We start from the raw sequence: 16,692 nt of genomic DNA on the forward strand, positions 1-16,692 counted from the left end.
AAACAATGCCTGTATGTAAATTGCAATAAGACATCTACTGAAATACCTCAATATATAAATAAAGTAAGTATCTAAAGTCACGGCATTACATCACGTAATACGGACAATAATGCTGATACATTATAACAACTCCAACTAAAACAAGACATAACGAGTCTACGTGGCATGGACAATCCCCATGCTCACCAAATCAACAGCATAAATGACAGTCTCAACAAGATAATCCAAAATCATAAAATGAAGCTAAACGCATAAAAGCAGCAAGCATATCCAGCATCCAACATGACAACATATAATATCATCAATATCGAACTTAGCTCTGGCCTCCTGTCGCCTGGGGCCTCAACCCCCACATTACCTGATCCTGAAAGAAGCATTCCCCAAACGTGGGGTGAGATCTCTATACTAGAAATCTCAGTAAGATAAGGGGTCATCAAGATCTTCCACCCCAAGCTCACTTACATGTGCAATATAAGTTCTAAAAGCATTAATTTTCGATATAAGTTCCAAAACTATGCAGTGCAACAGATATTCATGCCATGTGTGTTTAAAATATTCTACTGGCCAGAGAAATGCAGGAATATGTCTATACCTACATGTAGTACAAGGAACACCGCTTGCACCTCACCCACAGCCTCACCATCTTGTATGTACCACATACTCAGGCTTACCGTATAGGTGGAACACCACATGCATATCATAAAGGTACTGGCATATAACAGCTCAACAGCATTTCCAAAACATCAAAAGCATGTAACACAACATGCATATAACCATACCCCCATGGGACATGGTGGAACCACAACATGGCTAAACCGAGGACACGAAAGCTTACCTTGCAAGCTCACTATCTAGTGCCAAGAGTCCTCACAGCTCAAGTCCAACACACGGCAGATCGCAATCTGATCTAGGACCAGCAAGTATATCAACATACATAGCTCAAAAGCATTAACATAAAGACTACGTTCTCCTTTAATGATTTACGTCTTAAGGCTTCCAACGAAGCCACAAGCCCTTAATCACATGATTCTGACTTAGTTCATTAATTACAGAAGTTCAACTTCATCAATCCAGGGTCCACAAACCCCCAATAGCCTACTGTACACACAGCACAACTACTGTTCCACGAAATCCCAGAATATCCGAATATTCCACGGGGACATATCCGGATATCCAGATCCACATATCCGGATATCCATATCCGGATATTTCACGGGAAAATATCCGGATATTTCGCGACAGAATGCAGTTTCTGCATTTCGCGAAGATATCCTTCAAAGGTTCCATTTTTAACACTTACACATGTTAAAGCATGCATTTTTAGGCACATTAAGGTTCATACAACTGTTGGTTACTTGTTTAACTCATTAAACATACCAAGACACCTCTTATAATCATCAAAACACAAGATCAAGGTTGGTGACACTTACCAAATCTTAAAACAGAGCAAGAATGGCTCTTGGAGCTCACAACAAGTTCCCAAGATTCTGACTTGGAAGGGTGCACGAAAATGCACAGCAAGGTGGTTCCTTTCTTCACAAAGAAAGCTCCATGAAGCTCCACAAAGCCAAGGTAAGGCCCCTACCTCACCAACAAGGAACACAGCCCAACCACACTCCCTCACAGCTGCTGGATACTCAGAAAAAGGGGTCTCACTCACTCACAAGGCTATTCCCCACAACCAAAAGGTGTTTAGTTAGAGAAACCAAGAGTAAAAATGGCTCCTTTGGTTCAAGAGAGTGAGGGAAGGTGAAGGTGACAAGAGGAGAAACACTCAGCTTCTGGAGGACCAGAACTCACGCTCAAGACAAAAGAAATTGCCCTAGGATAATGTGCCAATCATATAAATAGCCACTTAAGCTTAAAACACACATTATTAACTTTAATTGCTACGCTTAGAATTTTAATCCCAAACTTTGGATTCTTAACCTACTCAATTTTACAAGAATTATCATATTTTTCTTATAATTTTCGGAGCACCTTTCCGGTACGCGCTTTTCATAGCCAGTATCAGTTTATGGCACCAGTTCTCATTATTTTAACTTGAAACCCTTTTTACAAGTCCTACATATTATTCTAGTAATTATCATGAACTTATTATTATTTTTCGGGACACTTTTTCGGTACGCATTTATACTGACTAGCAGAACCGGTATCTGCACTTTTCTTCCGAAAAATGACTTTCAGCATTCTTAATCACTTATCATAATTATTAAAGCCTCTTAATAATTATTAGGGTCAATTATAGGATCATTTCCTAATTTAACATAATTAATTACTTAATTTCCTTAATTAACGGTGCAGGTTCTTACATTCACTCCACCTTTTTAGGATTTTGTCCTCAAAATCAAAAAACATACCTGTCTCGAAACTCGGGGTACTGCCGGAGAAGCTCGTCCTCACGCTCCCAAGTACACTCCTCAGGAGTTCTTCCCGTCCACTGCACTTTGACCATTGGAATGATCTTGCTCCTCAGCTGCTTCTCGCCACGATCGAGAATCTTGAGTGGTCCGACGAGAGTCTTTAGGTTCTCTCGAACTTCCACATCATCAGGTTGCACCACGTGCGACGGATCTGCTATGTACTTTCGAAGCTGAGACACGTGAAACACGTCGTGGATGTTGGCCAAGTTCGGAGGCAAGGCAAGCCGGTAGGCAACAGGTCCTACTCTACCAAGAATCTGGTATGGCCCAATATATCGCGGGCTCAGCTTCCTCACTCCGAGTGCCCGACCATCACCGGTGACAGGTGAAAGTCTCACAAACATGTGCTCACCCTCACTGAACTCAAGTGGACGATGCTTGACATCATAGTAGCTCTTCTGGCGATTCTGCGCCTGCTTCAACTTTTCACGGATCATCTGGATCTGCTGGGTGGTATCTTGGACAAAGTCCAAGCCAAAAAGCTCTTTGTCCCCAACCTCAGACCAACAAGTAGGAGTCTGACACCTCCTACCATACAGCTTCGTAGGGCGTCATGCCCAGGCTAGCATGAAAGCTGTTGTTGTAAGAAAATTCAACCAACGAAAGGTACCTATCCCATGCCGAGCCTGCTCCAACGTGCAAGCTCGCAACATGTCCTCCAAGGTCTGGATGGTCCTTTCAATCTGTCCATCAGTCTGAGGGTGATAGGCGGTACTCAATCTCAACTGCGTACCAAAAGCCTCCTGCAGAGCCTCCCAGAACCGAGATGTGAACTTCGGGTCCCTATCACTGATGATACTCTCGGGAACCCCGTGAAGCCTCACAATCTCGCGAACATAAAGCTTGGCCAACTGCTCAGTAGTGAAGCTCACCTTCACTGGAAGAAAATGGGCAGACTTCGTCAGTCTGTCCACAATGACCCAGATAGAGTCACAACCCGCCTGAGTCTTCGGCAATCCCACCACGAAGTCCATGGAAATACCTTCCCACTTCCACTGTGGTACTTCAAGAGGTTGAAGTTCACCAGACGGTCTCTGATGTTCAATCTTCACCTTCTGGCAAACCAAACACTTGGACACAAAGACAACAACATCTTTCTTCATGCCCGGCCACCAGAAGTTCTTCTTCAGGTCTTGGTACATCTTAGTAGCACTAGGGTGGATAGAAAATTGGCCCTTATGGGCCTCTACCATAACCTCTTCGGTCAACGGACCTCGAGGGACCACGATCCTCTGCTGAAACAAAAGAAGTCCATCATCATTCAAAGACACACCGTCTTGGTTCTTCACATAATTCATACACTCTCTCTGAACTTGTGCCTCTTTGATCTTTTCTAACAGCTCATTCACGACATCTACTGCTTCCATCTCGAGAAGTGAACTCCCACACGGAGCGGTTACTGCTAGGTTTCGAAACTTCTCAACTACATCAAAGTTACCAAGTAACAAACTGGATGAGCTACTGGATTTTTGACTCAAAGCATCAGCTACCACATTGGCCTTGCCAGGATGATACCTCAGCTTGAAGTCGTAGTCCTTTATGAACTCTATACATCTCCTCTGCCTCATGTTTAGCTCTTTCTAGTCGAAGAGATACTTCAAACTCTTGTTGTCACTGAACACCACAAACTTCAAACCAAAAAGATAATGCCTTCAAATCTTGAAAGCAAACACGATAGCAACCAACTCCAAGTCATGAGTAGGGCAGTTCTCCTCATGAGGTTTCAACTGCCTCGAAGCATAGGCAATCACTTTGCCCAACTGCATCAACACACAACCTAGCCCCTTCCCGGAGGCGTCGATGTAAAGCTCAATCTCAAGCGCAGGATCAGGAAGGACCAACACAGGTGTAGTAGTCAGTCTCTCCTTCAACTCCTGAAAGCAAACCTCACACTCGTGAGTCCACACAAACGGAGTCTCCTTCCGGGTAAGACGAGTCAAAGGGAGAACCATTGTGGAGAAACCCTTGATGAACCTCCGATAGTAACCTGCCAAACCCAGAAAGCTCCTCACTTCCGTAACTGTCTTGGGCCTCTCCCAATCCAGTACGACTTCGATCTTAATCGAATCCACTGCAACTCCTTCAGCAGAAATAACATGCCCAAGAAACTTCACAGACTTGAGCCAAAACTCACACTTGGAAGGCTTCGCATACAGCTTCTTCTTCTTCAGTACTTGCAGAACAATTCTCAAATGCTCCACATGCTCCTCCTCCGTCTTGGAGTAAATCAAAATATCGTCAATGAAGACGATCACAAACTGATCCAGGTACAGCTGGAAAATCCGGTTCATGTAATCCATGAACACAGCAGGTGCATTGGTGAGTCCAAACGAAATCACCAAATACTCAAAATGACTGTATCTCGAACGAAATGCGGTCTTAGGGACATCCTCTGGCTTCACCCGAATTTGATGGTATTTGGACCGGAGATCAATCTTTGAATACACGCAAGCACCCCTGAGCTGATCCAACAGATCATCAATCTGAGGAAGGGGATACTTGTTCTTGACTGTCACCTTGTTCGGCTGCCTGCAGTCGGTGCACAATCGCATTGTCCCGTCCTTCTTCTTCACAAAGATGACAGGTGTAACACCAAGTATATATCTGACAATGTTATCACAATATCGTATTAAGCTGCGCTTAATTAAAAATGCGGAATTACTTTTTCTTTTCAATTATGATGCCATTAACATTACAAACTTTCTTAATAATCAATTAATAAAACATCGCCTGTATGTAATTGCAATAAAACAGCTACTGAAATACCTCATAACATAGATAAGATAAGTGTGGTTCTAGTCACGAAACTACAACAACGTAGACCGGACCATCTAACAGTTTATACAACTCCAATCTAAAAAGTACTAACAGAAAGTGTCATGGACAATCTCCATGCTTACTCAAATAAGGCAACATGCCCAACATCAGTCTCAACACAACATATCATAAATAGCGGAAAATATAAACAGCATCCAAATCCAGTCATGCTAACATAAAACAGTAAAACATAATCAGCTAAGCTCCGGCCTCCTGCCGCCTGAGGCATCAATACCATACTACCTGATCCTGAAATAAGCATTCCCCAAACGTGGGGTAAGATCTCTAAACTAGAAATCTCAGTAAGACAGTGCGTCCTCAAGGATCTTCCACCCCAAGCTCACTTACATGTGCAATATAAGTTCAAAAGCAGTTTATCATTTATCATTTCTAAAACAATGTAATGCAGCAAATAATCATGTCATGTGTGTCAATACTAATCTACTGGCCAGAGTCAGTGCAGGTATACGTCTATCACCTACACACCGTGCAAGTACCACTTGCATTCACCCCGGTACACCGTCTTTTATGGCGCTACATACTCAGGCTTCCCGTCAAGATGAAACAACACATGCATATTAAAAGCCATTACATGTAAAGTTCAATCAACATATCAAATATCCAAAAGCATGTACACAGCATGCATAAACCATACCCCCATGGGACATGGTGGAACCACAACATGGCTAAACCGAGGACATGAAAGCTTACCTCTAAGCTAGCTATCCAATGCCACAAGCTCAAAGTCCAATCACAGCAGATCACAATCTGATATGGACTAAATATAAATCAATAACATGCACCACATGCATACAAATTAAAGACAATGCCTTTTCATTACGCTTTATGTCTTAAGGCTTCTCACCAAGCCATAAACCCTTAATCACTTGATTCTGACTTAGTTTAATTAAAACAGAAGTTCAACTTCATCAATCTAGGGTCCACAAACCCCCAATAGCCTACTGTCCTCACATCACAGCTACTGTTCTTCGAAATCCCAGAATATCCGGATATTCCTCGGGACCATATCTGGATATTCAATATCCGGATATCTCACTGTGCATATCCAGATATCCAATATCCGAATATCCAGAATCCCATATTCGGATACCAAATATCCGGATATCCAAAACCCCATATCCGGATATCACATATCCGAATATTGCTCGGGCACATATCCAGATATTTCACGACAGAATGCAGAAACTGCATTTCGTGAAGATATCCTTCCAAGGTTGGGTTTTTACCGATTTTAAACACCTAAACATACATTTCTAGGTGTGTTTGACATTACCCAACGTTAAGTTATCATCTTTTAACCTTTACATGCATCAAGGTTCCATTTTTAAGCTTAAAGACTCAAGATCAAAGGTGATGAAGCTTACCAAAGCTCAAACTAAGAAAAAGGGTGCTCTTGGAGCTCACACAACAGCTCCAAGGTTCTGTCTCTCACAGAACACGAAAATACACACCAAAGAGGGTCCTTTCTTCACAAAGGTTGTTCCTTGGAGCTCCAACAACTCAAGGAAGAAGCTCACACACTACCACAAGGCAGTCCAGACTCCAAACAGCCTCCACACAGCCACCACACTCAGGAAAAGAGCTCCTTTCACACTCACAATGATCTCTCTCACTCACCCAAGGTACAAAGTGAAGAGAAAAGGAGGAAGAGAGGTCACAAAGCTCACAAAATGGTGGTGAAGCAATGTAACAGTGGAACCAGCAGCTGACCAGCCCCTCACCCACGTAGAGAAACTGTTTTCTAGGGTTTTGTGCCCTTAATAAGGGTATATATAGCCCACTTAAAAATTAACACACAGTATTAACTTTAATTGCTACGCTTAGCATTTTAATCCCAAACTTTGGATTATGAAACTACATAATTTTCTAAGATTTATCATATTTTTCTTATAATTTTCTGAGCACCTTTCCGGTACGCGCTTTTCCAAGCCAGTACCGGTTTCTAGCACCAGTTCTCATTATCTGGACTTGAAACTTACTTTTCAAGTCCTACATATTATTCTAGTAATTAACATGCACTTACTTTAATTTTCCGGGATACTTTTTCGGTACTCACTTATACCGACTAGCAGAACCAGTATCTGCACTTTTCTTCCGAAAAGCGACTTTCAGCAATATTACCCACTTACTATAATTATTAAAGCCTCATAATAATTATTAGGGTCAATTATGGAATCATTTCCTATTTTCTCATAATTTATTAATTAAATTCCTTAATTAATGGTGCGGGTTCTTACAACAGGTGCTCCCCAAAAAGACACACTCGGTCTTATGAAATCTTTCGCTGAAAGATCCTCAATATGCTTCTTCAGCTCTGCCAACTCCGGTGGCAACATCCGGTATAGAGCTAATGAAATAGGCCCCACACCAGGCAACAGATCAATGGAGAACTCTATCTCCCTCTGTGGCGGAAACTCAGCAATCTCCTCAGGAAACACCTCGAGGAATTCCCTCACCACAGGAATGCCAGTGATATCCTCATGTGTCCCACTAACCAAACCTCCCAACATGACGTAACCAAACGCCCCAGCTCTCAAGGCTCTCCTAGCCTGCAGCAAAGAAATGTACGGCGAGGAACTAGCTGTGGAATCACACGGAGACATCACCACACGCTTGGCACAACAGTCAATCAATACACTATTCCTGGACAACCAATCCATGCCCAGAATAACCTCCAAGTTGGCCATCGACAATCCTATCAGATCTACCGAGAACTCACGGCCCTCCCACTGCAACACGACATCTCGATGTACAGTGGTAGAATCACACTTTTCTCCGGTGGCGGTGGTCACCCGCAACGGTGGAGAAAGCACAGACATGGGCAACTCAAGCCCCACAGCAATTGAGGTTGCAACAAACGAATGCGTAGCCCCAGAGTCAAACAAGACATCAACAGATGATGAACCAATAGTAACAGTACCTCTGACTAGGTTCGGAGCTCGATCCGACTGCTGACGATCCAAAGTATAAACACGTCCTGTAGACGGTGGCACTGCCGGTGCTGAAGTAGGTGGAAGGGGAACCATCTGTAGCGGCACTGCCTGAACTGCAGCCGCTCTCGCCGTCGCCGACAGACAATCTCTGGAGAAATGGCCCTCCTTGCCACACTAAAAACAAAGCAACTGACCGGTAGAACACGGTCCAAAATGAGTCTTTCCGCATCTCGAACACCTGGGAGCAGGAGGTCTCGCTGCACTCCCTTGAGCAGAAGTCCTCTTGAACTGATTCGGCGCTTGTCGAGTTGCCATCTGCTTTCCTTTGCCCTTGTTCCAAAACTTTCTGTCTCTCCAAGAAGTGGAACTACCAGCTACCTTCGTCGTCGTCTCGGCTACCTTGGCCCTCTTGGCCTTACTCGTGCTGTAGAAATCTTCAATATCACGACACTGCTGAACCAGTGTCCCAAAGTCTCTCGAAGCAGAACCAGCAAGGTAACCAGCAATATCCTCACTAAGTCCTCTGCGGAACTTAGAAGCCAAGAATGTAGGAGTAGGCCTCGCCATCCTGAAGTGTGAAAACTTCACCAGCTCATTGAACTTGGCCAGGTACTCGTCAACAGACAACGAGCCCTGAACCAACCTGTCAAACTCCCCTTGCTTCCTCTCCTGTGCATCGTAGGGGAAGTAGTGTCCCAGAAAACAATCCTTGAAGAATGGCCAAGTAATCACATGGCCCTGCATCTCATAGACATGAGAAGTGTTCGTCCACCACTCATGGGCATCGCCCTCTAGCAAGTAAGTAGCGAACATCAACTTCTGCGGATCGGAACACTGCATGACCCGAAAGATCTTGTCTAGCGCCTGAAGCCATCTTGCAGCAGCAATGGGATCATAAGACCCATCAAAAGTAGGTGGCTTATGCTTACGGAAAGCATTCAGCCGACGATCAATCGCATCTCTGTCCTCAGCGGGCTCCACAAAGGGTTCCATCACCCCAACATCATGCGTAGCACTACCAATGTGACTCAGGATCTCATCCTGAACACTAGGTAGAGGCGGCGGCGGTGGCAGTGGAGGTGGTGGCGGTGGGAACTGACCAACAGCTGGACCAGCTCTCATCTCCTCCAACATGGCCCTCATCAAGGTCATGTTCGCCAACCGATTTGCCTCAAGAGCATCCTCCTTGGCCTTCTGGTTCGCTTCTCTAGCAGCGTCCATCATTGCCACGTTCGCCAATCTAGTGGCCTCCTGCATCTCAGCCAATGCAGTTAGGATTGGATCGGGTTGATCCTCAGCAGTCTCACGTGTTCTCCTGGAACCTACCATGACTCTGCACAAGTTACACAAATTATGAGTTGATCAGGCCCACACAATGTGATCACATATGCATCATCATAATAACAACCAACGGAGCAAACACACAAGACAGACCCAACCAAACATCTTAATCATTGCAATACATACAGGTTTTTCCCTTGAACCGTTGCTCTGATACAATAAAATGTAACACCCCGTGTATACCCGGTAATGTTATCATACTATTGTATTAAGCTGCGCTTAATTAAAAATGCGGAATATCTTTTTTTCTTTCAATTATGACGTCATTATACTTAGCCAAGTTGATTACTTAATCAATTTCATAAAAACAATGCCTGTATGTAAATTGCAATAAGACATCTACTGAAATACCTCAATATATAAATAAAGTGAGTATCTAAAGTCACAGCATTACATCACGTAATCCGGACAATAATCCTGATACATTATTACAACTTCAACTAAAACAAGACATAACGAGTCTACGTGGCATGGACAATCCCCATGCTCACCAAATCAACAGCATAAACGACAGAGTCTCAACAAGATAATCCAAAATCATAAAATGAAGCTAAACGCATAAAAGCAGCAAGCATATCCAACATCCAACATAACAACATATAATATCATCAATATCTAACTTAGCTCCGGCCTCCTGCCGCCTAGGGCCTCAACCCCCACATTACCTGATCCTGAAATAAGCATTCCCCAAACGTGGGGTGAGATCTCTAAACTAGAAATCTCAGTACGACAAGGGGTCCTCAAGGATCTTCCACCCCAAGCTCACTTACATGTGCAATATAAGTTCTAAAAGCATTAATTTCCAATATATGTTCCAAAATTATGTAGTGCAACAGATATTCATTGCATGTGTGTTTAAACTATTCTACTGGCCAGAGAAATGCAAGAATATGTCTATACCTACATGTAGTACAAGGAACACCGCTTGCACCTCACCCACAACCTCACCATCTTGTATGTACCACATACTCAGGCTTACCGTATAGGTGGAACACCACATGCATATCATAAAGGCACTAGCATATAACAGCTCCACAACATTTCCAAAATATCAAAAGCATGTAACACAACATGCATATAACCATACCCCCATGGGACATGGTGGAACCACAACATGGCTAAACCGAGGACACGAAAGCTTACCTTGCAAGCTCACTATCCAGTGCCAAGAGTCCTCACAGCTCAAGTCCAACACACGGCAGATCGCAATTTGATCTAGGACCAGCAAGTATATCAACATACATAGCTCAAAAGCATTAACATAAAGACTACATTCTCCTTTAACGATTTACGTCTTAAGGCTTCCAACGAAGCCACAAGCCCTTAATCACATGATTCTGACTTAGTTCATTAATTACAGAAGTTCAACTTCATCAATCCAGGGTCCACAAACCCCCAATAGCCTACTGTACAAACAGCACAGCTACTGTTCCACGAAATCCCAGAATATCTGAATATTCCACGGGGACATATCCGGATATCCAATATCCGGATATTTCTCTGGAAATATCCGGATATCAATATCCGAATATCCAGATCCTCATATCCGGATATCCATATCCGGATATTCATATCTGGATATCAATATCCGGATAACCATATCCGGATACCAATATCCGGATATTTCACAGGCAAATATCCGGATATTTCGTGACAGAATACAGTTTCTGCATTTCGCGAAGATATCCTTCAAAGGTTCCATTTTTAACACTTACACACGTTAAAGTATGCATTTTTTGGCACATTAAGGTTCATACAACTGTTGGTTACTTGTTTAACTCATTAAACATACCAAGACACCTCTTATAATCATCAAAGCACAAGATCAAGGTTGGTGACACTTACCCAAGCTCAAAACAGAGCAAGAATGGCTCTTGGAGCTCACAATAAGTTCCCAAGATTCTGACTTGGAAGGGTGCACGAAAATGCACAGCAAGGTGGTTCCTTTCTTCACAAAGAAAGCTCCATGAAGCTCCACAAAGACAAGGTAAGGCCCCTACCTCACCAACAAGGAACACAGCCCAACCACACTCCCTCACAGCTGCTGGATACTCAGAAAAAGGGGTCTCACTCACTCACAAGGCTATTCCCCACAACCACAAGGTGTTTAGTTAGAGAAACCAAGAGTAAAAATGGCTCCTTTGGTTCAAGAGAGCGAGGGAAGGTTAAGGTGACAAGAGGAGAACCCCTCAACTGCTTGAGGACCAGAACTCACGCTCAAGACAAAAGAAATTGCCCTAGGATCATGTGTCAATCATATAAATAGCCACTTAAGCTTAAAACACACAGTATTAACTTTAATTGCTACGCTTAGAATTTTAATCCCAAACTTTGTATTCTTAACCTACTCAATTTTACAAGAATTATCATATTTTTCTTATAATTTTTGGAGCACCTTTCCGGTACGCGCTTTTCATAGCCAATATCAGTTTATGGCACCAGTTCTCATTATTTTAACTTGAAACTCGTTTTACAAGTCCTACATATTATTCTAGTAATTATAATGCACTTATTATTATTTTCCGGGATACTTTTTTGGTACGCATTTATACCGACTAGCAGAACCGGTATCTGCACTTTTCTTCCGAAAAGCGACTTTCAGCATTCTTAATCAGTTATCATAATTATTAAAGCCTCTTAATAATTATTAGGGTCAATTATATGATCATTTCCTAATTTAACATAATTAATTACTTAATTTCCTTAATTAACGGTGCAGGTTCTTACATTTATTATCATCAAAATCCTGGAGTCTTTATGTTCTGCATAGGTTCCACATGCAAAACCGTAAAACTTCTAAACTTATCATTTTTGGTCTAAACATGACTTGTTTGACATATATTGGATTTCCATATACTTATTACATCATTTATTCATTTCCGGACTCCACCGGTTGCTTAAACGGCGGTACAAAATACCCGGCAGAAATCATTATTCATGATATTTTCGCGAAAAGTGCTAGACTATACAAAATCACATTCTAAACACATATTTGGCATCTAAATCCTCAAATTAAATCTCTATAATTAAGATTTACTGTAAGAACCCGCACCGTTAATTAAGGAATTTAATTAATAAATTATGAAAAAATAGGAAATGATTCCATAATTGACCCTAATAATTATTATGAGGCTTTAATAATTATAGTAAGTGGGTAATATTGCTGAAAGTCGCTTTTCGGAAGAAAAGTGCAGATACTGGTTCTCCTAGTCGGTATAAATGAGTACCAAAAAAGTATCCCGGAAAATTAAAGTAAGTGCATGTTAATTACTAGAATAATATGTAGGACTTGTAAAGCGAGTTTCAAGTCCATATAATGAGAACTGGTGCTAGAAACCGGTAATGGCTTGGAAAAGCGCGTACCGGAAAGGTGCTCAAAAAATTATAAGAAAAATATGATAAATCTTAGAAAATTATGTAGTTTCATAATCCAAAGTTTGGGATTAAAATGCTAAGCGTAGCAATTAAAGTTAATACTGTGTGTTAATCTTTAAGTGGGCTATATATACCCTTATTAAGGGCACAAAACCCTAGAAAACAGTTTCTCTACGTGGGTGAGGGGCTGGTCAGCTGCTGGTTCCACTGTTACATTGCTTCACCACCATTTTGTGAGCTTTGTGACCTCTCTTCCTCCTTTTCTCTTCACTTTGTACCTTGGGTGAGTGGGAGAGATCATTGTGAGTGTGAAAGGAGCTCTTTTCCTGAGTGTGGTGGCTGTGTGGAGGCTGTTTGGAGTCTGGACTGCCTTGTGGGAGTGTGTGAGCTTCTTCCTTGAGTTGTTGGAGCTCTAAGGAGCAACCTTTGTGAAGAAAGTACCCTCCTTGGTGTGTGAGCTCCAAGAGCACCCTTTTTCTGAGTTTGAGCTTTGGTAAGCTTCATCACCTTTGATCTTGAGTCTTTAAGCTTAAAAATGGAACCTTGATGCATGTAAAGGTTAAAAGATGATAACTTAACGTTGGGTAATGTCAAACACACCTAGAAATGTATGTTTAGGTGTTTAAAATCGGTAAAAACCCAACCTTGGAAGGATATCTTCACGAAATGCAGTTTCTGCATTCTGTCGTGAAATATCTGGATATGTGCCCGAGCAATATCCGGATATGTGATATCCAGATATGGGGTTTTGGATATCCGGATATTTGGTATCCGGATATGGGATTCCGGATATCCGGATATTGGATATCCGGATATGCACAGTGAGATATCCGGATATTGAATATCTGGATATGGTCCCGAGGAATATCCGGATATTCTGGAATTTCGAAGAACAGTAGCTGTGCTGTGAGGACAGTAGGCTATTGGGGGTTTGTGGACCCTAGATTGATGAAGTTGAACTTCTGTTTTAATTAAACTAAGTCAGAATCAAGTGATTAAGGGCTTATGGCTTGGTGAAAAGCCTTAAGACATAAAGCGTAATGAAAAGGCGTTGTCTTTAATTTGTATGCATGTGGTGCATGTTATTGATTTATATTTGGTCCATATCAGATTGTGATCTGCTGTGATTGGACTTTGAGCTTGTGGCATTGGATAGCTAGCTTAGAGGTAAGCTTTCGTGTCCTCGGTTTAGCCATGTTGTGGTTCCACCATGTCCCATGGGGGTATGGTTTATGCATGTTGTGCACATGCTTTTGGATATTTGATATGTTGATTGAACTTTACATGTAATGGCTTTTAATATGCCTGTGTTGTTTCATCTTGTCGGGAAGCCTGAGTATGTAGCGCCATACAAGACGGTGTACCGGGGTGAATGCAAGTGGTACTTGCACGGTGTGTAGGTGATAGACGTATACATGCACTGTCTCTGGCCAGTAGATTAGTATTGACACACATGGCATGATTATTTGCTGCATTACATTGTTTTAGAAATGATAAATGATAAACTGCTTTTGAACTTATATTGCACATGTAAGTGAGCTTGGGGTGGAAGATCCTTGAGGACACACCGTCTTACTGAGATTTCTAGTTTAGAGATCTTACCCCACGTTTAGGGAATGCTTATTTCAGGATCAGGTAGTATGGGTACTGATGCCTCAGGCGGCAGGAGGCCGGAGCTTAGCTGATTATGTTTTACTGCTTTATGTTAGTATGACTGGATTTGGATGCTGTTTATATTTTCCGCTATTTATGATATGTTGTGTTGAGACTGATGTTGGGCATGTTGCCTTATTTGAGTGAGCATGGGGATTGTCCATGACACTTTTTGTTAGTACTTTTTAGATTGGAGTTGTATAAACTGTTAGATGGTCCGGTCTACGTTGTTGTAGTTCCGTGACTAGAGCCACACTTATATTATCTATGTTATGAGGTATTTCAGTAGCTGTTTTATTGCAATTACATACAGGCGATGTTTTATTAATTGATTATTAAGCAAGTTTGTAATGTTAATGGCATCATAATTGAAAAGAAAAAGTAATTCCGCATTTTTAATTAAGCGCAGCTTAATACGATATTATGATAACATTGCCAGATATATACGGGGTGTTACATTTACCGGTAAGAGTCATTATAGCTGGCATTACTTTTGTTTGTGCAGGATGAGAAATATTTTCCCTTTAATTAAATTAGAGAAGAAGTGTAAAGCCTTTTCAAGCAACAAATCTTGTATAATAATGATCTTATTGGCATTTTTAGATCTTTGTAGCAAAAATGAGGGATCAGTTTTGTAATTAAGATTGGGGTAAGCAGTTCTGGAAGGGTCATTGACGAATCCAAATGTTCCTATGGAAGATCCTTGGCAATCACCTTATGACTAATGTGGCTAGAGAACACAGACAATTGGCTTCATGTGCATTGTGTCCTAGATGCAATAGTGAACCCGAAGATAATCCTCATGTGTTTAGGGGCTGTAAGTGGAGCAAAGATTTACGGTTTCGACTCTTCTATAGAACCATAAATAAGAGTTTCTTTGAAACCAACTTTCAGGAATGGATGTGGTCAAACCTCCAATCCAAAGCATCCTTCAAAGGACAATGGGAATGGAGGCTATTGTTTAGAGTTATTTGTTGGTTCGTTTGGTTGACAAGGAATGGTCTAGTCTTTGACCAAAAAGCTAAGATATACGTGACTAACTTCAAGGATGCCTGCATCAAGATGAGACTGCATGGAGTTCAGAGGCAGGAGAAGCTTGAAAATTTCATTTGTTGGCAATTCCCACCTGATGGGTGGTTTAAACTTAATGTGGATGGATTCAACAGCAGGGAAAGAGCGATCTCCAGCTGCGGTGGCGTGTTTACTCGGAATATTAACATTACATCGTATTAAGCGGTGCTTAATTAAAAATTGCGGAATATTCTTTTTCTTTTCAATTATGACGTCATTATCAATTACCAACTTGATTACTTAATCAATTTCATAAAATATCGCATGTATGTAAATTGCAATATGATATCTAATGAAATACCTCAATATATAGATAAAGTGTGTATCTAAATCACGACATTACATCAAGTAATCCGGACAATATCCTGATACATTATTACAACTCCAAAAGACTCAAGACATAAACAAGATATAACAATACTATGTGTCATGGACAATCCCCATGCTCACCAAATAAACATAGTAACCAACGAGTCCCAACATAAAACTCCAATACATAAACTGAAGCTATAAGCATAAAAGCAGCATGCAAATCCAGCATCCAATCATGGCAACACAATATAACAGCAATCTAACTCAGCTCCGGCCTCCTGCTGCCTGAGGTCTCAACACTACCTGACCCTGAAATAAGCATTCCCCAAACGTGGGGTGAGATCTCTAAACTAGAATTCTCAGTAAGACAAGGGATCCTCAAGGATCTTCCACCCCAAGCTCACTTACATGTGCAATATAAGTTCAAAAGCATTTATATCATTATCAGTTCCAAAACTATGTAGTGCAACAGATATCTATGGCATGTGTGTAATCACTATCTACTGGCCAGAGAAATGTAGGAATACGTCTATTCCCTACGTGTAGTACAAGGAACACCGCTTGCACCTCACCCACAACCTCACCCTCTTGTATGTTCTACATACTCAGGCTTACCGTATAGGTGGAACACCTCCATGCATATCAACAAGGCACTAACATACAATAGCTCAACAGCATTTCCAAAACATCAAAAGTATGTAACACAGCATGCATATAACCATACCCCCATGGGACATGGTGGAACC

Source organism: Gastrolobium bilobum, unplaced genomic scaffold (assembly GCF_033153095.1).
Source record: "Gastrolobium bilobum isolate Gb01-03AN ecotype WA unplaced genomic scaffold, APGP_CSIRO_Gbil_v1 utg12007, whole genome shotgun sequence".
Taxonomy (NCBI): Eukaryota; Viridiplantae; Streptophyta; class Magnoliopsida; order Fabales; family Fabaceae; genus Gastrolobium; species Gastrolobium bilobum.